Here is a 25,972-nt window from a genome sequence, read left to right as displayed (position 1 = left end):
CTGTTCTGCTCCCCACTCTGTCCCTGGTGAATCCTCTCACCCTCCGCATCTCTGGCCTGTACCCCAGTTCTGTATGAATAAATAAATAAACCTTTAAAAAATTCATTCATTCATTCATTCATTCATTCCATCATCCTTCATTGTTGCGTGATGCATAATTTGTCTGTGAAATTCCCACCACCGACTCACCTGTGCACAATCACCACAGTCTCTGTGCTCTTCCCACCCTTACCCTGATCCTTCTCCCTCCTCAACCCTATAGAATCTGATCTATAGTTGCCTGATGATTCTGATTTTTTACTTTATTATAGTTAGTTTTTCCCCTAATTCCTTACTGGTTCCTCTGCATTCCTGTGGGGACCATTTGATATTTTTCTTGACCATTTGATATTTTTCTTTTTCTTTCTGGCTTATTTCGCTAAGCACAATCCCTTCTAGCTCCATCCATGCTAAGATGCTGCAAAGGGCATCTTTGTTGTTTATCTAAAAAAGGGAAAGCATTGTATCTTTCACCATTAACTATGCTACCTATAGGGATTTTGAAGAACCTACGTATTATGTGTGGAAGTTTCCTTTGTTTCTATATTTTGAGTGTTTTTAATAATGAATGAGTTCTGTCAGGTGACTTTATGGATTGATAAAAAATATTTAATTTTCTTTTGTTTATTCATGTGATAGATTATATTGGTTAATTTTAAAATTTGGACATATTTGAAGCTGTTCTGATTATTTTAAACTCACTGAAATAATCCCTAGTTGGTAACGGGGTATAATTCTTCTTATATAATGCTTGAGTTTATTTGATATTTTATTAAATATTTATTGCCTATATTCATGAAGGACATTGTCTATAATTTATTTCCTTGTTTTGGGGCCATTTTTTTTTTTGAGTATCAGGGTAATTCATACTTAGTAGAATAAATTGAGACGTGTTCTTTCCATTATGTTTCCTATAGGGGTTTAGGAAGATTTAGTATTACTTCTTCTCACTTAAACCATTAGTTAATTCTCTATTGAAAGCTTCTAGGTCTCAATAAGTATTTTGGAATTTTTAAATAAATTTGCACATATGTCATGAAATTTGTTTGTACTCAGATTTAATAATAATCATACTGATGTAATCACAATCATGATAATCCATAATTATAACTCTGATGGCTGTAGAGTATCTAGTGATATTTTGTGAAATTAGTAACTTGTGTTTTCTCTCTATTTTTCTTTATAAATGTTGATGAGAAATTGTCAAAGTGAACTCAGCGTTTTTATTTTAACATATCCTCTTGGTGTTTCTGATGAACACTAATTTGAGAATGATAGCTCATTGGCTAAACACAGAAGACTCTGGGTGCCAAAGGGAAAATAGAGCCAGTGTATTATGCAAAGTACCTGCATTTGTATTATAAATGCCGTCTATGTTACTACACTGAATTAGGAATATCTTTGTTCGTTTTTCTCTTGTCAGGAGGTATCACTTCTAACAAAGATACTTGTAGCAAAAGGAATATACTAGTGACCTAAGGTCCTCATCCTTGGTGTGCATGACTAATCTATTATCTTCTGGACAATACAGTTTAGCTATAGAAGGGGACGGATAAGCACTTCCCTGGTATATAAAGATGTTAAAGGACAAAGAGCGTAAATCTCTGAAGTTGATATTACAGATAAAATAACTGCTCTCGATGACTCCAACTATTCATTATTATTTTTTTTCTTTTTTAGAATTAGTTTTCATAGAAATTAGTTCTTAATTAGCAGATGCTGTCAATCCAGGTAGATCAGATAATGTTCTTGTTACTGCTAGAGAGAAGTAATGACATCGGTTTCCACAAGGCTTTGAGTAACAGGTCATTGCAGTCTTTAGCAACAGTTGGCATTATAACAGTACCTGATGTTTTAACCTAAATAATTTAATAAAAAAAAGTTCATTGGGAAACAATGACTGTTCTTTATCTCTTGCTAAAATATGCTTTTGTCAAAAACCCAGGTATATTTATAAAGTTATAAAGACCATTATGAAAAGCAAGGCATCCATGTGTCATGAAAGCATTCACAAAGATTAATATCAAACTTTGTAGATGCACATGCATTTTTATATTCCCTCTTTGATATTGTTAGCTATATTTTACTTGACTATATATAGTAGGTGTGTTTTCTTTTTTATAAAAGGCTTTCATATGTCATTGAGTCAGAAAATTCTGCAGAGATGATTATCATGGATAATTAGGTATTGGATCCAAATTATATTTGGTTCAGTAATTACCCTCCTCCTGGGACCTTGGTAGAATATGTCATTCACATCCTTAATAGCCATTTCTCACAACCTAGTGAATTTGGTGTTGTTTTATATGATGATTACTAATCACTTTTAATCAGTGACTCAGGGATATATTCTTATTATGTGCTAACTGTAGTGAGAAACACTACCTTTCACTTAAAAGCAATTATTATTAATCTTTTTAATCAAAGAGAAAGGGGAAAGTTCATTGTCATAGAGTTGAGAACATTTAAAATAAAAATGAACAATTGAACTATATTGAACAAAAAACTGTTGAATGTTCATTGTAAGGTGTATTGTTTAGCTTGGTTGCTAGGAAATAATTCTTGAGGAGTAATAAATTGCAATTAGCTTGTTAATCCAAGAAGCTCTAATATGCTCTTCTATGATTTGTGTAATTACATTAATTAAAGATGAATTTGTGTAGCAGTAACTCCACCAAATACTCAAAATGATAATAAAAATTATCCTGAAATGTTACTATCCTTCAGAGATCAACTATTTTAATAATGAAATTAAAATCTACTATGTGTTTGCTGATTTTGAAAGACAAAGAGATGTAAGTAAACTCACTTTCAAATAGAGAAAAAAATCTGTGATTTTTAATAAGTGAACATGAAAAATATTACTGCAGGGAAGTGTTTGAAAAGAGATTTTGAATGTTCTTTTCAGACATCAGTCAGCAAAGTGAACAAAGTGGTCTCTTTGGATTGAATAAGACAACTCAATAGAAATACATTATTGCTTTTGAAATTTGCCACACATAATTAGTGTTTGTTCCATATAAATTTTCTTTAAAATGTTAAATTTGAAAACAAGTTTCATCAAAAAGACAATCATTGTATTCTAGTGCACTATACATGATAAAAAATACCATAAAATGTTTAGAATTACATTAATATAAAGCAAGTTTTTCAGTTTCCTTTATACTTGTTTTCTTTCCTATATCAGGATCTGATATACAGATGATTGAGAACCACCTCCCACTTACCACAATCATTTTGCTTTGTGTACAAATTTGAATGCCAACAGTGTTGTGAAAGTAGGTTTTTAGTACTATATTCTTTATTATAAGAATACTTACATTTTGGGGCTCTCCCTGGTGGCGCAGTGGGTTAGAGCACAGCACTGTAAAGCAGCCATTGCAGCATGAGTTCGATCCCTGGCCAGGGAGGTGACCCGCATGGTGTGGCAGACCTCTCCTGTCTCCCCACTGCTCCCCTCAGCAGTGTATTTCAGTAGATCTGCCTGTTCTGTTCCCCACTGTGTTTCTGGTGATTCCTCTGTGGCATGTACCCTAGTTCTTGTATGCATAAATAAATACATCTTTTAAAAATAGAACACTTATATTTTGATAGCAGGTTACAATTATCCCAACTCTAACAATACTTCTGTTTATTTAATCTCTACACAACCAAATTGGCTGTGAAATCAGTTGACTTTCATTTGAAATATTAGTTATTACTTTGAGATAAAATACACATATTGGTTTCAGATATATTGTATAATGATTTGATATATATAATTTCTGATAATAGATATATTACAATGTATCAGGATAACATTATCACCATACATAATTACCTATTTACTCTTTTTAGCAACTTTAAAATTTACCATTTTTGTTAAGCATTTTTATCACAAATTGTTGTGGAATCTAGTAAAATGCTTTTTCTTCATCTACTAGTATTTTCCTATTACTTCATCTAATATTTTGTTGATTATTTTCATTTTAATACTTTTTTTTTCTTATTGGTCAATGCCTAAGTATACTTCAACATTAACAGAATTTAATTGCCTTCAGAGTTACATATATTATCTTATGACCTATTGTTTTGCTTTATTTTTGGCAATGAATGTGTGGAGGAAAATATTTACTATTTTAAAGTTTTTAAAATAATTTATTTATATATATTTTACATCATTGTTGTTGTACAGTGTTTCGTTCTTTTCTCAGGTTAGTCCCCATAGAATTTCCACTACCAATTCACCTGCACTGTAACCATAGTTCCTTGCACTCTTCTGCCCTCATTTTGATCCTTCTGCCTCCACCTTCCCTACAGATTGTCTCTGATTTACAGTAATCCATTTATTTTTGTTTTGTTTTGTTGTGGTTTTATTGTTGTTATTATTTCCTGGTCCCTTATTTGGTTACTCTATATTCCTCCTATAAGTGAAACCATTCGATATTTTTCTTTTTCCTTCTGGCTTATTTTACTGAGAATGACCCCTACTAGTTCCAGCCATGTTGCTATGCATGGCATTAGTTTACATTTTTGATTGCTGAATAGTATTCCATCATACATATATACCACATCTTCTTAATCAAATCATCTGTCTGGGGGCATTTAGTGATGCAGTAAATGTAGGGGTTTTAGTAATCTTTTGATTTAATATTTTTTTTGTGTGTCCTTTGGAAAGAACCCTAGGAGTAGAATTGCTTGGTCATATGGTAGCGCCATTTTTAGTAGTCTGAGGAACCTTCATATAGCTGAGAAAGACTATTTAATATGGCTAGCTTACTTATTTTGTTTTCAATGGGATACACTATTAATATATTTTAAGTGGGTTGGCACAATTCTATCCTACATTAGTGAGTAAAATAAGTCAGTGGATTACATGAATTTAAACTTTGTAGTGACCTGCAAAAAATAACTTAGAAAGTTTTGCAACGAATCATTGAAGTGAAAAAAGAAACAGAAATTTTCATATATGTAAAGAGGAAAGAATTATTAGACCTTTTCTCATCTTGAGAACATGAATGCCAGAGTAATTATTTTATAAATTCCATTTTAATTGAATTCTTTTTTCAAATGCAGTTAGCAACTATTAGCTTAATTTGGGCATGCAAAGGCATTTTGTGTTATTTGTGGTATATCTCTTGTCCCTTTATCTTACCTGTAGTTTCCACTGATGTCAACAGGAGCTATTAGTTTACTGATGTGAGAAAAGATCTTGCTTACCAAGTTTTCCAGATGTTGAAGATAATATTTATTAAATACCATTATTTTCTTCACTAGCCAGAGTTGGGTCTTATGGCAAAGTATAACTAAAAGATTTAGAAAGAACTTGTGTTTAAAAACTTAAAGATAATAAATACACATGATTACAATTTTGTTGGAGTTAACATACTGATAACAAACTCTGAATTTTCCTTTTGTGATTCCTGATAATCAGAAGGACCAGAAAACACTGAAGCCACTTAATTTATATTCTTGAAAGACAAAAATTTCCTGTGAGGTAATTCTACATAAGTTTGAGATGGGCATTTTACAATCATCATAATGAACTATCTGATAAAATTACAAACATCTTTATCTCATGCCACAATAAAACTTTGAAAACATCCCAAAGTCTACCTTCTAATTATCCTAGAAATGTTAAGACGCCTTTGGTGATTTTCTTTTTTTCTTTCTGGGTTCCTATTAAACAATATCAGTAATATTTGAAGGAGACAGACTTTGGTAATCTCAAAAGCACATTGTGCTGGTGTCTATCCAGCTGTTAAAAAGGTAGTAGAAATAGAAGAAAGTTAAACCAGTAATGATTTAATGCTGTAAATAAGTTTCCAAATATTTTTTTTTTTTTTGCCTTGAAAAGTAAGTGGCAGTAATATGCTCCTTATTTGGGCCATTTTTTAGCTTTTGAAATGATTTCATTGCTTGTATTTGTAAAGATATATTTGGAAGTGTTAATTGGTATTTATTAACAGACAACTCAATAAGCAGGCAAGGAAACATAACAAGATTACAAAAGAATGAATTTAATGCTGAATTAAATTACATGGCAGGAGGTGAAATGAAAATAAAGAGGCAAACACATATGGATGAGGTGAAAAGATTAAACATTAGTCAGAGTAGAGGTGTTTACAAATCCAAAGTAGAACAATGACAAAAAAATAGTCTTTTGTATATAGTAAAATCTATTTTACTATAGATTGGTTAATAATGTCTTCATCATTATTTTCACAGTTCTCCTTAAAGTCAGTATACTAAAGAAAAAAGAATAACAAAGAGTAGCATTATTATTGTTATATATCAAGCTCTTTGTCTTGGTGGTTTATATACAGTGACCACATTTAGTCTTCAAACATCCCTATGCACTGTATACTGTATTCTGATTTGATATCTACTGACATTATGTAAAGTTATACGTGTGTGTGTATGTATATATATATATATATATATATGTATATGTATGTGTATATATATGCATATATATATGTATGTATGTAGGCACAGATAGGTTAAAACACTTGCTGAAGATCACATGAATAGTACATAGAGCATAAATATGAATTAAGTATGCCTAACTCCTGAGCCTGGAAAATTATTCATAATGCGTATTCGTGATAGTTACTAAGTTTCTCTAGCCTTTTCAGCTACTCCAAAGCTTAGTCAATTTTTCTTATTTAATGCTCACAACTCTAACATTGATATAACTGCACAATGCTATAACTATGGTAAAGATGGAGGAATTTCATGTGGGCCCTTTCTTTCATGTCATAAGACATGCCAGATGGGCTGTGAACCCCTCTAGCATCACAGACTAACCACTGTAGATAGAGTTTTCACTCTTTATTCACATGTGGATTTTTTTTTTTAAGATTTATTTATTTATTCATACAGAACTGGGGTACAGGCTAGAGGCTCGGGGCGGTGAGAGGCTTCACCAGAGACAGAGTGGGGAGCAGAACAGGCAGATCGACGAAGTACACTGCTGAGGGGAGCAGCGGGCGGGTCAGGAGAGGTCTGGCTCGCCATGTGGTCTCCTCCAGGGCAGGCGGGAATCGAACTCATGCGGAAGTGGCCTCAGATTCTCAGTGCTGTGCTTTAACCCGCTGCGCCACCAGGGAGGGCCCACATGTGGATTTTAAAAATAAAGTGATATAAAAGGACATCCACTTACCATTTACAACTTGAACTAAATGACTAAACAGAAAAAAACTGGCCAAAGCAAGATGTACACTTTAACTGAATTGCAGTGGTTTACTTGTTTGTGTAAGAGGTGAAAACATACATTTTCTAACTGTGAGTGTCAGGAAGCAAGAGACTTTGAGAAACCAACTAGAGAAATACAACATCCTCTGTGATGTCCCTAATAGGTACATAGGTGTCATTATCAAAAGCTCAGTATAGAAAAGTTGATTTGACTCTTAATAGGTAAACTCAATTCAACCTTAGTATTTTCAAAATGCTCCAGTAAGATCATGTAACATCTTAGGTATGAGGGTGTATCTTAGGCAATAGAAATCAAAACAAGTTTTGTTTTGCCTTGACATGAATGAACTGGAAATAACCAGGGGGTGGGCATGTGGAAAACAACATGTCTATACAGTTCTCATAATTAAGACAAAATAATTTGTTAATCAAAAGGAAGGGGCATTTGGGGAAGAAAAAAAAAAATCTAAGTGAATGCATACCAAAGGAGATAATATTTATCATACGATTACACTATGGAAACTAAGTTTAAATGAGCTTATGGAAGAATTTGATATTTAGGGTAATGTGAATTACAGTATAATTTTTGAAGTATATTTATTACATTCACTCAATTATTCAGGCAACACTTAATTGAGGTTTTTCTGAGTCCTAGACACTATTTAAAATGCTAAAGGCATAACACTGCACAAATGAGAAGAAAAAAAGTGCCTTCTTGTCTTAACTATAAGGTGAGGGATGCATAATAAAAATGTGTAAATAAAAGATTATGATAGAAACTATGAAAGGAAGAAAAGTAGAAGAAGGAAATAGGGAGTTTTAGAGAGGAAGGTGGTAAATTAACAAGATATTTAGGAAAAGCCTGAGCAAGGATTCTTCTAAACAAACTGGTTGAAAATGGGAAGCTAGCTATACAGATAACTGGGAAAATCTAGGAGGTAGAAAGATTATTAGATATGAAGGTTATAAACAGAATTTATATGAACCTCAGGATAAGAAAGGAAACTAGAATGGCTGAGGTAGAATGAACTAGGGGAAGGGAAGGGAGAGATAGAGCCACCAGGAAAGTGAAAAACAATTCTGGTAGGGCCTGGGGGTGGGACATGGGTATGGAATGGCCTGCAACCTATTTCTGCCTTTACAGGCAACACCTGTAGAAAAGAAAAAAAGATGAACCACTTAGATATGATCAAATATGATGACCGATATGCCAATAGCAATTCTGGAGGACAAGCTATCTTGCCAGTGGGAAAGTCCTTGCTTGCTGGTTTTTTAAAAATAATTTAGTTTACTTATTTATTTATACATACAAGAGCTAGGTGTAGGCCAGAGGTGTGGGGTAAGGGGCGGTGAGAGAATTCACCAGAGACAGAGTGGGGGGCAGAGCAGGCAGACTGACTGAAATATGCTACTGAGGAGAGCAGTGGGTGAAACAGGAGTGTTCTGCTGTGCCATGTGGGTCAGCTCTGTAGCCAGGGATTGAACTTTGGCTGCAGTGGCTGCCAATAGCTTCATAGTGCTGAAACTTAACCCCTGTGCCACCAGGAAGGCCCAAGAGAGTCTTTGTTTATGGAATGACTTACTATACTTACTTACCTGACTTACTATAATCATGTAAAGTGAAAAATATAGCTCCAGTAAAATTGCATTAAAATATATAAATTTATGAAAGTCACATGTTATATGCCTTATATTTGTTACTTGTCAAACTTATTCAATAAAAATCTATAAGCATGGTAATAAAAGGAAATACTTAGAATCTAATCATCCATTTCTCCACTTAATAATCATGACTTTCATGGGGAGGTTATTAACAACTTTCTCCATTGTTTATATCCTGATATTACGTTAAAGGGATCCTGTCCTACATATGCAACAATGAGAGGTCACTGTTTAGCTGACAGGGTTGAATGAATGTGTTCTCTTCTGGTGTACTTTTTATAATGTTGCAGTCCAACTTTATTCCACTAGTTGCTGCATTCAAAAACAACACAAAAATAGCACTTTTCTACCTATGAAGTGCCCTATTGACATCTTCATATAGAATGATAAATTTACTCATCCGAAATACATCCTTGGTTTATTTTACTGACACAAGTCTTTTTTCAAGTAATGAAGTGATATATTTTTAGGCTTCATAAATCAGCCTCCACTAGATAAGTTAGAGTCTACCTCAAAGATAAATCTCAGATTCTACTCTTAGAGTCAATAAGAAATCTGGAATATCTAAAAGGAAGATTCTAAGACAGTGGAAGACCATTTTATAAAAGGATTAATTTTGTTTCTACCTCTGCTGGGTTTACTATTAAATCAGTATCTGATTGCCTTTCTCATATTTTCTCACAAAAGGGAATGAATTCAAAATAAAAGCTAAAGAATTTCATGCAAAGTGAAGATTTAGTAACCTTTAAGAATCTGCAGAACTCATTTCCATCTCTTTTTTTTGCTTAGCAAACCCAGAAGACCCGTATAAACTGCTAGGTTCTCTGGAATTAACACCCTTGCTGCAATGCAGTGACTTTAACTGTTAAGTAACATTTCTCTTCCTGAGGTATAGAATGCCAGGCCAGACAATTGTCTCTTGCCAATGAAATCATGGAATGCAGCTTGACTCTTGAATTCAATAGAACACATTTTAGTCCTTATAGTTTCTTATTTGTCTTCTTTAGTATTCCTACACAAATAAGATAACCACTGTAGCTATTGTGTGTATAATTAGGTATGTTCTCTTACATGTATTTTTGCTAGGGACAATGGAAAAGTTTATTTTCCTATTTTCTCTTTTGTTTCTTTGTTTTTTTTAAGGAAAGAAGTTATAGCTTTTATCTGTGTGGTCTGGCACTAGTTCAAAGAATTCTCTCTTTAAGTATGAGAATATTCATTCACTTATTTATTCAATAATTCACTTATTTGCAGTATTGTCTTCAATTACAAGTTAATGATTGCTACAATGCACCAAGGAGTCTTTAAAGTATACAAGAAATATAAATAAACCAGTGACAGTCTCCATTCTTAAGGGACTGCATTTATTATTGGAGAGTCTTATAGAAACCTAATTCTATCACACAGAGAGCTATGTCAGAGGCAAGTTTAGTTTGACAGGCCAGTGCTCAGGAGAAGCTTCCAACTTAACCTGAATATTTCAGAAAAAGTCTCTCAAAAGAGCTGTTTGATGTCTCCATCATGGTATTGATTTTGTCATCAGCACCACAGGAGACTTATTTAATAGGCAACCTCATTTCATGAAATTCTTTCTCTATGAGCAAAAACTAATAGCCTTTGATTTCTATTTCAGGAGGAATTTTTGCTTGCCCTATATTCTTGCTTTAGGATGAAATGTGAGAAATGAGAGTTAAGAGAAAACATCACTGATGAAATAACTATGAAGTCTAAATTACTATTCCCTCTATGAAGGTCTTGGGTACTTCTAGAACACAGCATCCAAGGAATAAAAGGAACAACTGGAGGACTACAAAAGGTTTTGATGAGTCAGGACCAGAAAGAACACATAATAACACATAATAATTGTAACTTTATTTCACCAGCCTGTACACAATCATAAAGTCACCATAACTGTAATGAAGGTTGTGAATATAGTCTACCCATAACCCTGAGTAAAGGGGTATGCTAAACACATAGTATTAGTGGTGCCATAACAGCTTCATAATTTTTTTCTTTTGGTCTTTTGTATCCTAAACACATTTCAACTCTGCTATCAATTCCATCATTAACCCAACTAAACTTACTCTCATGGATCAAATCTCATCTTTGCTCAGAAGAACCTCTGTAGTAGCCTCCAGACTATAATCTTTACTTTCTAGTTTAATCTTTCCTATCATTTACAAAGGTCTGGAATAATCATAGCAGAAGGAAAATGTTTTCTATAAAACACCCCTGCTAAAATTTCTCTGATGACTTCCCGTCATGTACAAAATAGAAAAAGAGATTGGAAAATAATTATTTTCTTGATCTGGCAATTTCACCAGCGTTCACTTTAACCATACATTGACTTTCATGTTATATTCAACCAAGGATGAAATACTTCTGTTGCCCTGAACATAGTCCATTTAGTGTATTTGCTTAGTCTGTTTCTTCATCTGGGGAATGTTTTATCTCCTTATTCATAATCCCTCAGGATAAATTGCCTCATCAAAGCCTGCATAATCTCTGATGTCTTTATAAATTAGCTATTTACATATTTGATTGGTATTTACATATGAGCTGTCAGTAGCCTAAACAATTCCTTAAACTAGAGATCCTTGAGAATAGGGTCTATATTTTATTCAATTTTATTCCCAGCTCTAACAGATACATGGATTATAATAATCATTTATAAATACATGTCAAATTAGTACATATCTCCTAAGCAGAGACTTAACTGCACACCGTTCCTTAGTCTGACTTCCCTCCTACTTATATCTTACAATTAGGTTTTGCACTTATGTTTTACAAATCCACTGCGAAGAGTTGGATTTTATATAGCCAGATTAACAAGGTAATATATATTTCTCCATTAAATTCCACATTTTTGTTCCCTGCCCATATATGACTAGCTTTCCTGGAACCACTGGAGCCTCCTATGACATGTGGATACTATATTGTAAACATAGGGAAGCCCAGTTAAACTTTATAAAACCAAGTCAGTTTCCAGTAGCCATAATTGTTTGTTAAAATAGAGTCCTGCCTGTAAGGAGATCTGTAATATCTTGCAAACAAGAATATATTCTACCCCACTACCACCCTGCGTTCATTCAAATAGCCACTACCGTCCACTACTAAGTCATTTCATATTCTAACAATAGATACTTACAAGAGTGGACAATGGTGGAAGGTTATGGTCATGCTGGTGTTGGGTGTGGTGTGGTAACATGCATCTGAAGATGTCTGTTCTTGTACTGCTAATTATACACCAATCTTATTAATTATTGGTTTATAATTATAAACCAATCTTACCCTTACTATTTTTTTTCCCTAAATGCTTTTCCATCAAACAGTGGGATCAAGAATATATCAGAAGAGTATCAAATATTTTATAGAAATTCAGTTGTAACAATGGAGGATGTGGATAGCACTCTAAGGGGAATTTCTTGTTCTTCACCGATTTCTAAAATGTTCTGTCCATTTATGAGCTATATTTTGTGAAACCCAAAAAAGAATTAAGAAGGAAAGTGCTCTTTGTTGACTCTTCCTCCATTAAGTTTGGGTCTAATTTTATAATTTAAGGGCCCAGACTACTTTTTCCAAAATTTTGATTGATAGCTTTCAAATTTTGATCCAAATTGATCTACTTCATTAGTTGTACTTGTATCTGATAAAGAATACATCAGTTTCCATTAATCATTATTGGAAAAAGGGAACGCAAATTACATTTTAAAATGTCAGATGTTTAATTGTTTGGAGATGAAGTATCAAAGATTTTTGAATTTGAAATGGAAGTTGATATCGTTTTCTGATATGGAAAATGATAAATATGACTACAATATCTAAATTTTGGGCCCTCCCTGGTGGCACGGTGGGTTAAAGCACAGCACTAAGAAGCTAAAGCCACTGCAGAATGAGTTCTATCCCCACCCCAGAGGTAACCCACATGGCACAGCAGACCTCTCCTGACCTCTGCTCCCCTCAGCAGTGTGCTCAGTCTTCCTGTCCTGCTCCCCACTCTGTCTCTGGTGAATCTTCTCACTGCCCCTGCACCTCAGGCCTATAACCCAGTTCTGTATGTACAAATAAATAAATCTTTAAAAAATATCAAAATTTAGGGTTATTTTGGAAATCCAGTGTCTATTGTTGCTTTTAGGGTACATTTCCATAGTTCAAGATATTTTTGACAGATAAAACTAATAATTACAGCAATATTATACATAGACATATGCATTGCATCGCACTTATATTAAACATGTCTCTAGAGAATTAATTTTTTTAATTGAAGTAATATTGGTTACAATATCGTATTTGACTCAGAGATATAGGCTCACACCTCCTCAGATAGCTGTTACAACCACACTCACCACCAAGCACCAAGCATCCATATTTCTCTGCCATAGTCCTTTGGGACACACACTCCCCCCTGACTCCCAACCCATCTGGTAACCTCAGTTCTACAGTCATATTTCTAGGATATATTTTTTGTTTATTTTACCTGACCCTTAACTGGCCCTGAGCTTTGTTTCTCTACATCCCACATGTGAGTGGAATCATTTTGTATTTGTGTTTCTCCTTCAGATTTATTTCACTCGTATAACCCCTTCCAGAAAATATCTTCTTAATTCTATTTGATTATTTAATGAGACAGGTGGGTAGATGGTAGATGAAGATTCTATTTTTCTTTTTGAAATTTTGTGTAATTATTTAGCATATTTATAATAAATAAATCTGTACTTTTACAAGAAAATAGCATTTGCTTCAACTCAAAAAGCAACAGTTTGATTTTTCAGGCTATAGATTATACTTCGGTCAGTCTTGTTCCATATTCTAACTCTAATGTTGGCCATTCATCTTCTTTCAATTATCTTTATAAAAGCCAGCAGTTCCGGGATTTATAAATAGATCACTTAAAACCAAAATAAACCAAGCTGTGTTAATTCTGTCTTGTACATTATAAATTACTAAAGATAAAATCATTCTTGAAATAAATCAGAAAAGCAGAATATAAGAAAAAGCTTACTGTTTGATTCTACAGAGAAAGATCTTAATTAATGATAAGTATGGGTGTTAGGAAATGATTTGTCAAAGTCAGTGTTTTTGAATTTCAAATTACCCTAAGAGTTTAGAAAAAGTTCCATCATTGTCTATTTCTATATGCACATATCCCTCAGATTATTCAGGCCAGTTTGTTGGATATCAGAAAACAAATATTCTTGCAAATTCTAAACTATTTCAGGCTGGCCAATATAAGAACATTTTAGCCATAGGATAGCTAACTTAGAATTAGTTGAGGGCCTTATAGCTTCTTGAATCCCGAGGGTACTTGAAAGCAAAATGGAGATGCAAATGATTCTGAAGTTTCAGAGTTTTATTCTGAAGAGGATGGAGAGAAGAAAGGGGGGGTCCCAAAATAGGTGGCAATTTTCATACCAAAGAAAAAGAGTAACTTCAAAAAGGCAATATCGAAGACTTGTAAACATTATTATTTCCATAATTATTAAATGCAAGTTTACAAAGTTTCATAAAGTTCTTCAGAGAAAAGTCCAGGTGTAAACTCCAAAATTAAAGCTGCTTATATCTCCTAGCCTGAGAGTTTGAATGGATAATGCTCTCCTGTATAGTTTGGGACCAAAAACATTTTATAAACCTGCTGCTTTAGAGTACTTACCACTCCACTGTATTGAAATTCTGGGAAGCCTCTATGTCTTGAGAGATCTTGAGATCAGTGAGAGGAAGCCTTTTCCTTCCGTGGAACATTCCACTAACACTGCCACCTGTGCCTCTTTCGGTAGCACCAGGCTGAAAGAGTGACCCAGGAACAGGTAGAGAAAATCAGATGTATGTCAGGTTGAATCCAATTCAAATTTGATTGGATAATGGAGATCCAAAAAGCAGGCATCACTAATTCAAATTCCTAGTAAGTTCCCAAGAAGGCAAATAAAATGTAACTGGTGAAAAAGATACTTTTCTATTATAAGCTATAAGAGAAGCTATAAGTTTTCTGATAAACATCCATCAATCATCGGTCATCTTACCCGTGGAGCAGGAAGAAACAGTGAGGACCGTTCAGAACTTTTTTCCTTGCTCAATCATATTCCTCTCTCAGTTTTACTCTGTTGTGGCAACAAGGAAATCTGGGTTCAGTATCGCCAGATATACCAATTTCAAAGAAAAGCCAGAAATTGAGTATTTATTTACCTTACATATCTCAGTTTTGAACACGCTGGCTTTTTTTTTTTTTTTAACAGATAATGTGAGCCAAATAAAACACAGTGTTATTCTGAAGCAGAGGCTACCAGAGTTTTAACACCCTCTGAATGCTCTGTGCAGGATTGACAGAGCTAAATTGAGTACTTTAGTAAGTTTAGCTTCACACCAGGCTGTTCCATATTCGAGGCTTTGATACACAGCATATTTATATCCATTTCCCAAGGTACAGAATCCAAAAACATGGTGACATGACTTGCATGCAACAATTTTATTTAATCTACTAGAGTTCCATATTTGACTCCCCTGGGTGAGCACAGACCAAGTCAGTTCAAATATCAGGGTCTTTGCACCTCAAATGCTGCTGTCTCTCTCCCTGTCCTTGCAGCACTGTTATTGAATGACTACTTCCTACTACATTTCCCATAATTCTTCATGTTCTTTCCAACCAGCCAGCTCCTTTTCACACTCTCTCGCATCTGACAGGTCAGGGAAATTCCTGATTTCAGAGATGCTCACATTCTGTGCTGATGCCATCTAGGAGTGTAAGTGCCCAATGTCACAGTGCTAAGTGGAGTAAGGTAAGAAAGATTGTTGCAGGTCTTTGTATTGTCTAATCATGTAAAATCTGTTGAAGAGGCAGAAATGTTTTCTTTTACAAAGGATGTTCTGTTACTTATTTTTTGTTCCATCTGCAGACCAAAATGCAATGAAATGTTTGAATGATAGAACTGGAATGTGTATTCAAATTCGACACCAATATAATTGCAAGGAACACTGAAGGAAGGCTTCCATAAAACTGGTAATGTCCCTGACCCCAACAGTATGGATTTGAATAGGAATCTTGCACAAGTAATTGGATTACTAAGAAAAAAAAAATGTAGCTGCGATCTTTCCTGACTGACATGTCATTATAGCACTACAAAGACAAGTGCACTTAAGTTAAGCTAGAGGCTTAGTTAAATTTTTACAGCTATCATCAGAAATCACATATTAACTTTAAATTTTCAAATCATTTTGTGATAAGAATTTTTTTTCACATGTTGCAAATAGAAAAATCAACCTTCAAGACAAAAAAATGTACAAAGAAAATCTGAATTGGTTAAGGAAAAAATTATTCAGACAGTAACAGGATTTTTTTTTTTTAGGACAATGTGAGTATATTCAGATAGTCCTATTTTTCTACTAATGGAGAATATGATTTGGTATTAAATGGAAGTATTTGAAAATTATGTTTGATTATTTACTGCCTGGAATTAAAGTAAAATTGGTATATTACAATATACCATGCATGTGGTTAACCCAGTTGCAAATAATTGAATCATTATTTAGTAATTAACAGTATTCTTATAAAAATAAGATACAGGCATCATTTATTTTCAATACAGCTTTACATAATTTGAATTATATACAATGTGATCTCTTAAGGTACTTATTAAATACAAATACTTAATATGTACCAGAAAGTTGTGCTCTGAAATTGCACAATTGTCCATTGTGTGGTCATTTCCTTCACCGTCCCTTCCTCTAAAGCATGGGGGAGTAATCCAGAAAATACATTCAGGGGAAAAGGAATATTAAGAAACAATGAGAGTCACACAAAGTCTACAGTTGGTCAATAGCATTAAACTTCTCCGGGCAAGTAGAAAAATCTAATTTGCATTCTACCTCCTTTCAAGTCCCTGTTCTGTGCCTTTGAATATGTGTATAATTAATAAAGTAGTCCAAACAGTCAGAATAAAGGCATTTAAGTCCCTAGAGTATTGACCATTGGAAAATTTAATAGGGTATTTCTGAAAAATCAAGAGGTGGTTTTTCCAACTTTCAATTAGGGAAGATAAAGATTCCCATCATTGGCAAGAGATCAAAGTCATATGTTCATATTATCTATTTCCAATGTAACATCAATGTATTTCCAGGTGCAATTGTTCACTTAAGAATTTAGCATTGCATACAATATCAAAGTCGACCTCATGTGTTTTTCAAGACCATCACCATATAATTTTTAAACAATCATGATAATGACAAAAACAGAAAACAGTAAGTAAATTTTTTTTTTCTAGGTATCATGCTAAATGTGTCACATTATCTCCTTTCACCCACGGAGATAAAAAAAAAAAAAAAAACATATATAAGGAAACAGCCTATTGGGGTGACCTAACCTAGCTAGCACCCTTCAACTTTTATGCTGCAAAGCTGAACCAAATCTAAATGTATGTGATTCAGAATCAATGTCTTCACACTGTCACTGGGTACCCTGTGCCTCACCATATTGCAACACTCCTCAGAATGTTTATATTCTCACAAAACAAATTGGACTAGACTCTCCCAAGAACTAAGTTAATTTGTTCTTTTTTCCATGTCTTCAGTTTTGCTGTTTCCTCTTACTTAGCCCAATAACCATCCTTTTTCAAACCGTGAGTTATAGACTCCTCCTCATTTGCTATTCCACCCTAGACAGACACTGTGGAAGATTGATTTCTATCTCCATAGTGCCCAGTGTAGACATACAAAGATACTCTATTTCCCGAAAGCATTAATATTAGAGACACAGATAATCCATCATTGAACAAATAATTGTCTTGCCCATTTGACTGCTGGTTTAAACAGGTTTTCAGCCAAACATAATTTCCTGTGCCAAATTTTCCATAATCAACACAATTTTTGTAGATTTCCTTCACTTTCCACTGCCCATGACTTGTGTCCATTTTTTTTATTCTTAAGAACTTTTGAATTTTGATTTCATGTGCTGTTGATAAATACAAGCAGTAGAGAGTTAGAGCATAAATTTTCTTTTTGGAAAAACAGAACCCCTTTTATTCTGTTTAGGTCTTTATTTATGTATTAAGCATAAATACATGTATATATTTTAATGAAGTTTTATTGAGAAAACCTTTGTTTAAAGCATTATATGTTTTAGGTGCGCAGCATTGGAATTCTATTTATGTAAATACTACATCAAGGTCACTAGCACAAGTTTTATTTCCATCCATCACCATTTTAATTTGCAGGTAAAAAAGGGAAATAGTCCTGAAATTATACCCACAATTTGGAATGTGCACTCTGCTCCTCATTCATTTACTTTTCCTCACTCATATTGCTGCTTCCTTTACCCTTGACTCTGGCCATATCACACTCTTGGGGGGGATCCCCAAATTTGGCCCAATGCTGTAGGAGAAAGAACTCTTTTTGAGAAGGTGGTAGACTCATGAAAGCCCCAGTCACATTCACTGCAAATTATTTTCACACCTTTTACCCAAGTTTTGACCTTGTGATGCCCACATTCCATTTTATCTCTGGAGTAGTATTGGCATGGCCAGGATAATGTTCAAATTGACAGGCTGCGGTGGAGAGGAGGGCCTGCCTAACCAGGTAGCAAGTTACTATTTTACTTTTATATTGAAGCAACACTAAGTCATAACATAGAAGTTTTGGGTATGCAACACTTGAAATCAGCATGTACATACTATATTAAGTTCACCTTTAAATGTCCAATTGTATCCTTCACCATATAATCTCCCCTTTGACTTGATTTATCCATGACCTCCCATAAGTAACCACTAATTTGCCTTATGATGCAAAATGTGTTTTATTTGTTTCCCTCTTTGTATTCCCTGTATATCACATATGAATAAAATCATACTGTTTGCTTTGTCTATCAGGTTTATTCCACTAAGCATACTACCCTCTAGGGCCATCCACATTATTGCAAGTGGCAATAATTCTTTCTTCTGTTTAAAGCAGAATAGTATTATGTACATTTGTTGTGTCTCTTTATAGTGGATAAAGAAATGCAGTAGCAAACGGGTAGGTTTTCCCAGTTATTGGTGATTATAACAAATGCTGCAACAAACATATCTTCATATTAGGGTTTTGTGTTTTTCTAAGTATTTAAGTAAATGCTTATAAGTAGAATAACTGGATAATATGAAACTTCTATTTTTAATTTTTGAGTAATACCTAGGCTGATTCCCATAATGTCTGAGTCAATATAAATTCAGGGTTTCCTTTTCTTCACATTTTCTCCAACACTTGTTTCTTGCTATTTGAATAGTTGTCATTTTTATAGATAGGAGCTCCTTACTGTTTTGATTTGCATGTCCCTAACTTAAGATAAAGAGCATCTTAAATATAATGAGCATCTTTCTGCGTGTACTAGCCATTTGCATATCTTGAGAAAGTGTTCTCTGCCTATTTTATAATTAGGTTGTATTTATTTATTTTATTGATGTGACATTGGTTTACACAATTGTATATGATTTGGGGGAACATATTCACACCTGCTCAGATATATGTTGCTACACCACACCCACCGGTAAGCATCTGTAATTCTTTACCAGGGTATTGTTTTGTTTTTTTTGATTTATGTTTTCTTTGTACAGCTGGATATTAGGCTTCTTTTGGACACATAATATGCAGATCTCATTCTTTGTCAAATGTATTCTAAGCTAATGAAATATTTTTTATGTGTAATTGCAATTATCTTTTTTTTTATGTGGGTGAAATCAGGTATAAAGGTGTCTCTTCATGGCTGTCAATTTAAATTCCTTATGCAACTGTAATTTAGAAAATGTAGCATGGTGTGGTGATTGAATGGATTCTGGAACAAGACTTTAAGTTCAGGTTCTGGCTTTGATGCAAGCTGCATGAACATTTGATATCTCGTTTTTGTTTCTTTGTTTTGTTTTGTTTTCCCAACAGGCAAACAAAGATGATGATAGGTCTCATCTCATGAAGTTTTGTGAGAATTAAGATGAATTAATACATATGAGTCATGTAGACTAATGATAACACTCAACAGTGTTAGTGATATTTGTCTAATATTAAATAAGAAAAATAAGGTCAATTTATTATATAACACTTTTTCTTACTTTTGTCCTTCTTCCTCAAGACCAAAAATCTCTTTGAGGATAGAGAGCCTGTATTGCTTATCCTTTGCATTCCCAGCACTTTCCAGAGGATAGCACATTGTGTGTGCAAAATGATTATTTTGCTGAGTAAATGAAAATTTTGGTAATTAGAAAGAAGGGGTAGAGTGAAGTAGATCTTAATGTCTCTTTCGAGAGTGAAACTATCACATACGTAGATTTTTCTTCTAAAAATTTTAAAGATATATTTAAGCATATAAGAACTGGCATAGAGACCAGAGGTGAGTGTGGGGGGGGGCAGGGGGCAGGGAGAGGACTCACAAGGAACAGAGTGAAGAACGAAACAGGCAGATGGACTGAAATCACTGCTAAAAGGAGCCCTGGGTGGGTCAGGAGAGGTTTGCTGTGCCATGTGGGTCTGCTCCACCATGTGGGTCCGCTCCCTACCTGGGGATCGAACTCATGCTGTAGTAGCAGCAAGGCAGCAAATAGCTTTATAGTTCTGTGCTCCAACCCCTTGTGCCACCTGGGAGGCTTATACATCTTTTCCCTCAGTGTTGAAATCATGTCGACTGTGATGGCAGTGGCTAAACACGTGTCGTGGGCATAAAAATTCTCAGGAGACAAAAAAAGCATGAACCAAAGCTGCAAGAATTCATTGATTTGAGATACGTCAGACTGTTGGTGCAAACCACATGAGAACTTTCTGTAAAGAACTGGTTACATTGCTTGGTTGTCACTAGGGCAAAACAGAAATGTTTTCATCTCTACTCATAGTGTATGAAGTATGAAGTACCCATCTAAGAGGTTGCCTACAGCTTATGTCTTCTTAAAATCTCCTGTGATATTTTTCAAAGCAGAACACTTGTTTTGTTTCCTTCTACCAAAATATATGCAAAGTAGCAACAATAATGTTACTGATTTACTTCTTTCTCCTAAGAATACAAATATGGAAGTTCCAATTCCATGGAATGTAATTGTATTTGGAGATAGTCTTTGAACAGATTAGATAAATTTATCATTAGGGTGAGCTTTAATCAAATATCATTGATATCCTTCTAAGAAAAAGAAACTTGTACATTGCTAGGCACACTTGGGATACTCTGAGACATGATAGGGGAAGGTGACCCAAGAGGAAGCCCTTAGAAAAAGCTGGTCATGCCGACCCCTTGACCTCAAGACTTCTAATAATAATTTAAAAAATAATTTTTGTTGTTTAAATCCTATGTTCTGTGGTAGCTGTCAGAGTACTCTTAGAAAACTAATACAAACAGCAAAAACAGTGTTCCATTGTCTCCTAGTTTTGTCATTTCAGTAAATTTTACCATCATCTTATAGCTGCTGAAGTAAAAAAAAAAATAGTTATTTATCCTTTTTTTCTCTTACTTGTGCTCACATCAAATCCATCAGTAAATCTTCTATCTTGAAATAAGCCCTGATTCAATCAAGGAAAGACTACACTTTTATTTTAAGCTCCCATCATCTCACCATCCATCTCCTCCACCAACTTCATTATTCTACTCTGACATTCAGCTACAATCATACTGATTTTTCCCCCTTTAGTATATTCCAGGTTCATTCTCATTCTGGGAGGTTTTTAGTTGCTCACTAATATTTGATCTGCCTAAAATTATTTGTGTCCTCCTCCCCTCAAAACTCTATCATTCACCCTTCTGGACATTTGGGACTCAGCTAAGTGTCTTCTCAATGATAGTTTTTAAAACCTAGCAATCGAACAGTTTTGTTGCAAAAATTTGCCTTGTTTTCATATGTTTATTTTTAGAAACAATGGCACCGAGAAGTGATCACATAACTCAGTTTACCATTTTGATCCCATGCCACCTTCACCTTGCAGGGGCACAGGCCAGGACAGACATGAAGAAAGACAAATGAAGCAATGTAGCTTCTGCTTCAAAATATCACAACCCAAGACATTGTACCCTTGAGTGACCACTGCATTCCTGTAGATCCCCAGTCACTGACCAGACACATGGAAACCCACTGCTGACCACTATGGTACTGCCACAAGTTTAGCCTCTTGCTTATAATAGCTACTAACGCTTTGTTTCAGAATCTCCGTCTTCTCTTTCTCCACGATTGTGAGTGCTGTTCAGATTTACTTCTCTGTTTTGTTCACTGCTTTGTGTTCCAATTCCAGTAATTTTGTCATAAATGCATTTAGAAAATTTTTGCCATAAAATGCATTTAGAAAATTTTTGCCTACACTCCAGTTCAAAGCAAGGCCCTTTTCCCATGGTCATCAATTTCCTCCATCCACTCTTTTTCTTGAGAATTCTGAATAGTAAACACCTGAACACCTTGCTTTCTCATCCTGCAGATCTTTTTTTTTTTTTTTTTGGAGTTCCTTTCCATACAGTCTCTTGCTGCCTTGCTTTTCAAATGAAATCTCTACTTATAGATGTGGCCAATATGAAATCCAACCCGAAACTTCCTTAGGTTGGTATAAATAAATCATCACATATGTCACATTGTCTGAATTATTATAATAAGTTATTGTTTTCACCTATGGAAGCAATTAACAATGCTTTCCATTTTTAGATCTATGTGAACATAATCTGACAAGAATAATAAGTATTTAGAGCCTACATTCTGAAATTATCACCCAGTGACAAAAATGTTGTTAGAACTTCCAATTTTATCACAAAGAAGTTTTGCATCATACTATTTTTAAAATTAAAGAAAAAGTAAGTTTCATCCACACTTTTATTCATTCAAATGATATGGAGAAGATCAGAAAATTTTCCCTCTTTATTTTTCCAATTAAATTACTGAAAGAATAAGTATTAGTATTTTTTGAATACTACTAAGTGTCAGGAACTAATGTAGATTCTGAGCTTACAAAAGTGACTATGCAAAAAAAAAAAATCTGCCCTCATGCAGCTTATATATTAAGTGTATAGGCAAGCATTTTATATATATAAATATATGCAGATACATGTGCATGTGATATACATGCATATATATGTGTGTATATGTATGCATATATAAAGTAAGCAACAAGGGGGAAAACAAAGATGGGGATAGTATTAAAGAAATGTTTAGAATTTTAGATTGGGTGGCTTATAACCTTCACAAAGGAATTGGTTAGTCAAACCATGCTTCTTCCTAATAAAGAACATTCCAGAAGATGGAATAACAACAGCGAAGTTCTTAGTTGAGAATGTGTCTAGTATGTTTGAGGACAACAAGGAGAGCTGGTAGATGGGGTGGAGGGAAAGGGTGAAGTGGGTGTGATATTATTACCAGGTGTTTCGAGAATAGATATCACAGTAGGTCCTTTGAATTTTTCTTCAAGGCAGTTTTAAAAAATAATTATATTGAAGGATATTGAGGGGAAAAAATGACATGATCTCAGTTTAAGTTTAAAGATTAATGCAGGATGTGTTAAAAAAAAATGTAGGGGTTAAAGCACACATTGCAAGGCAACAAAGACTTGCATGATTCCAGTGAGAAGTAGGTTTGTAGCAGTCTTGTCCTAGAATCTCTAGTGGCTGATTACTGGGTATAATTTGAAGGTTAAAGTCAACAGGATTCACTCATGGTTTAGATGTGGTGTGTGGACAAAGAGGAGATTAAAGGGTAGCCCACCTTGCCTCCTCTTCTTGAAAGTCATTGTTATCAGAAAGTGAGACAGGAAATCTGTTAGAGTAAATTTGGGATGATTTAAGAATCAGAAGTTCAATTTTAGATATGAAACTTTGAATAGCTAATGCATCAGTCAAGCTTAAGTGTAAGTTAGCTATGCATCTGAGGTCAAGGAGGAGATTCAGAACAGTTTGGGGTTATCAGCATATAGATTGTATTTCAAGGTAGAGAGCAGATGAAAATCACCACGGATGTGATTGTAGATGATATAAGAATAATTTAAGAACAGATCTTTGGCTGACTTTGAAATTTAGGAAGCTGGAAGAAATAGAGAAACCAACAAAGGGAAACAAGAATAAGTAATCTAAAGCATAAGAAGAAATTTAGGTGAATAATAATTCTAACAAATTAGACCTTGTCAACTAGTACTAAAGTGATTCAATAAATGTATTTATGATTACCTAGAGACATATATGCATAAAAATATATGGGGATGTGTGTTTGTAGGAACAGTTTTATTAGGTAAATGGAATTATGCTATATCTGACATTCAACATCTGCTTTTTAAAAATTAATTTATCATGTAAGAAATTTTTGCATCATTATTTTTAAGAGTAACGATATTTCAATTTCAAAACTTTTACTTGCAGCATCACTAAAACAACGTGTCATGATAGATTTTTAAAGTATATATAGTGAAAATATTGACTAGATTTCTAAAAAAATACTTCTCTTGTACCTAGCAAAAATCATCTTTGTAAAACTACGAAAGGAAAGAAAACCCAAGGAATAAGAGAAGGAACCAAATGTCAGATTGTTCTTATTTCTTACTGCTGCTAGTGCATATAAATGGATGCTGATTCTCTTTTATTACAGTAACTGAGTAAACTATAATAGAGTAAAATTTTTCATGAAAAAATATGAAATAGCTGAGTTTCCACATTCTTATAAGAGAGAAAAGTGCTGTGTTTTTTCTAAGACTAACATCTGTCTATTTCATATAGAGAAACTTTATAGCAGTCACCTATGTAGGAGATCTAGGATTTTCATGGAGAGAAAAAAAATAAGTTAGCAGTAGCAGCAATGTGTTACTGATCACAAAGTTAAAACAGCAAAGCCCTGCTGCATTATTTCACTCCATCTGGAAAACAATGGAATAGAGGGCAGCTTCTAGCCAAAGATATGGAGAGATTCTCATTCAAAAACTCTTCTCAAATCTTTTCCCAGAATTCCCTCAAATGATGGCACTTTCTAAACAATTAGCTATGTCACAAGACATCTCATAAATGAAAGTCACATAGAGTCACTGAACTTTGACGGCCTACCAGTCACAGTGGTGGGTAGTTTATACTTTGTGAAATGTTTTAGACCATTTCCTGGAGTTCAGAAAGGAGTTGATGGGAAGGTTATATTCTGGAAAGATTTATGAACTGGTATTATTATATGCAGATATGCAATTTCATCTGTACTGCTAACTGCCTATTTTATCTTGTCTCGTAGGCCCTCATGACATGTTTCCTTCTTGGTAGACATAAGAAAGCCGTGACTGCACTCACTGATGACAGGGGATGAGGTGTTATCCATGTCTTCTACACAAGACAATAGTTCACATGGAACATCCCTTACACATGAGTAAGTATAAAATATTTCCTTCAGTAGTCTTGAAATTAAGAGAGAATTTTGTCAGGATATGTAAATCTTGTATCTAAGTTTAGGAGTGATGGTTATTCTTTATAGATTCTTTTCCTAGAGATGTCTCTCTTTCAAGTTGTACTGTTTTATTTGAGGATTTTGTTTCATTTCTCTGATTATATATTGATAACATTTATGTTAAAATGCTTGGGGTATCCATTCTCTTTTATTGCTTTACTATTTTTGTCTTTCCTTGAAATGACTTTCTATATCCATTGTGCTCTCTCACACACTTTTACTTTATCATATTAATTTTGGAAATAAGTAAGACATTAGATGTATAGTGAATAATTGGGAAATTTTCCTAGTATTTAAAATTGTTTCAAATAGAAGATGCCAAAAATAATATGTGAGATGCATATTCAATTATTTTACATTTAATCAAGTGATGCTCGAAAGAAAGACTTCGGGATCCATCAGTTCAATAGCCATGAGGCCTCCAACAGAAGACAGGACTGTAGCACTTATTACTAATATGATTTATATCCACTTTGATAGATGGCATGTACACTGTAAAGTTTTGGGTAAAAAGTAAAATTGAATTTTCAGAATTGCAATATTTCCTAAGATAGCTAAGAACATAGATACTGAAGTTTAATTAGACAACTCTGGCTCAAGTTCCTTTTTCTTACTAATTATCATCTTGGTCAGGTCACACTTTCTGTAACACTACCATGAAGATTTACATATTATAGAATATTTGATTATTTAAAATATGAGTAATGCTTCCAGGAAATATA

The 25,972-nt window shown here is 34.0% G+C and overlaps 1 long non-coding RNA gene across 2 annotated transcripts in view; it reads right to left on the bottom strand.

The window, feature by feature from the left end:
- Nucleotides 1-25,972, bottom strand: part of LOC105854754 — a 119,115-nt gene that overhangs the window by 5,141 nt on the left and 88,002 nt on the right. The window contains exons 2-4 of one of the 2 annotated variants that reach the window (XR_001146276.1): nt 14,895-14,972; nt 14,528-14,658; nt 7,084-7,115 (exon numbers count right to left, since the gene is read on the bottom strand). This is a non-coding gene — a long non-coding RNA (uncharacterized LOC105854754). Of the gene's footprint in view, nt 1-7,083; nt 7,116-14,527; nt 14,659-14,894; nt 14,973-25,972 lie in introns of those variants that run through there. The other variant, XR_001146277.1, reaches the window with a different exon arrangement.

This window comes from Condylura cristata, unplaced genomic scaffold, assembly GCF_000260355.1.
Source record: "Condylura cristata isolate star-nosed mole 26May11 unplaced genomic scaffold, ConCri1.0 scaffold00004, whole genome shotgun sequence".
Classification (NCBI taxonomy): domain Eukaryota; kingdom Metazoa; phylum Chordata; class Mammalia; order Eulipotyphla; family Talpidae; genus Condylura; species Condylura cristata.
The sequence above is the reverse complement of the archived record's forward strand: the minus strand, read 5'-3'. Positions and strand labels throughout refer to the sequence as shown.